Genomic DNA, 317 nt, shown 5'->3' with positions numbered 1-317 from the left:
CAAAAAAAAAAAAAAACAATAAATGGTCAACAGATTTCACAAGCTCAAGTGTGTAGGAAGGAGAATGGCAAGTTAACTTCAATATGGACAGACAGTTTAAAAAAAAAAAAAAAAGCAGGCTGGGTGAAGTGGCCCATGCCTGTAATCCCAGCCCTTTGGGAGGTACAGGTGAGAGGACTGCCTGAGCCCAGGGGTTCAAGACCAGTCCAGGCCACTTGGTGAGACCTTGTCTCTACAATAAATGAAGAAATTAGCCGGGTGTGGTGGTATGGACCTGTGGTTCCAGCTACTTGGAAGGCTGAGGCGGAAGGATCGCC

Source organism: Carlito syrichta, unplaced genomic scaffold (genome assembly GCF_000164805.1).
Source record: "Carlito syrichta isolate Samal-C Ts95f unplaced genomic scaffold, Tarsius_syrichta-2.0.1 Scaffold302077, whole genome shotgun sequence".
Classification (NCBI taxonomy): Eukaryota; Metazoa; Chordata; class Mammalia; order Primates; family Tarsiidae; genus Carlito; species Carlito syrichta.
The sequence above is the reverse complement of the archived record's forward strand: the minus strand, read 5'-3'. Positions refer to the sequence as shown.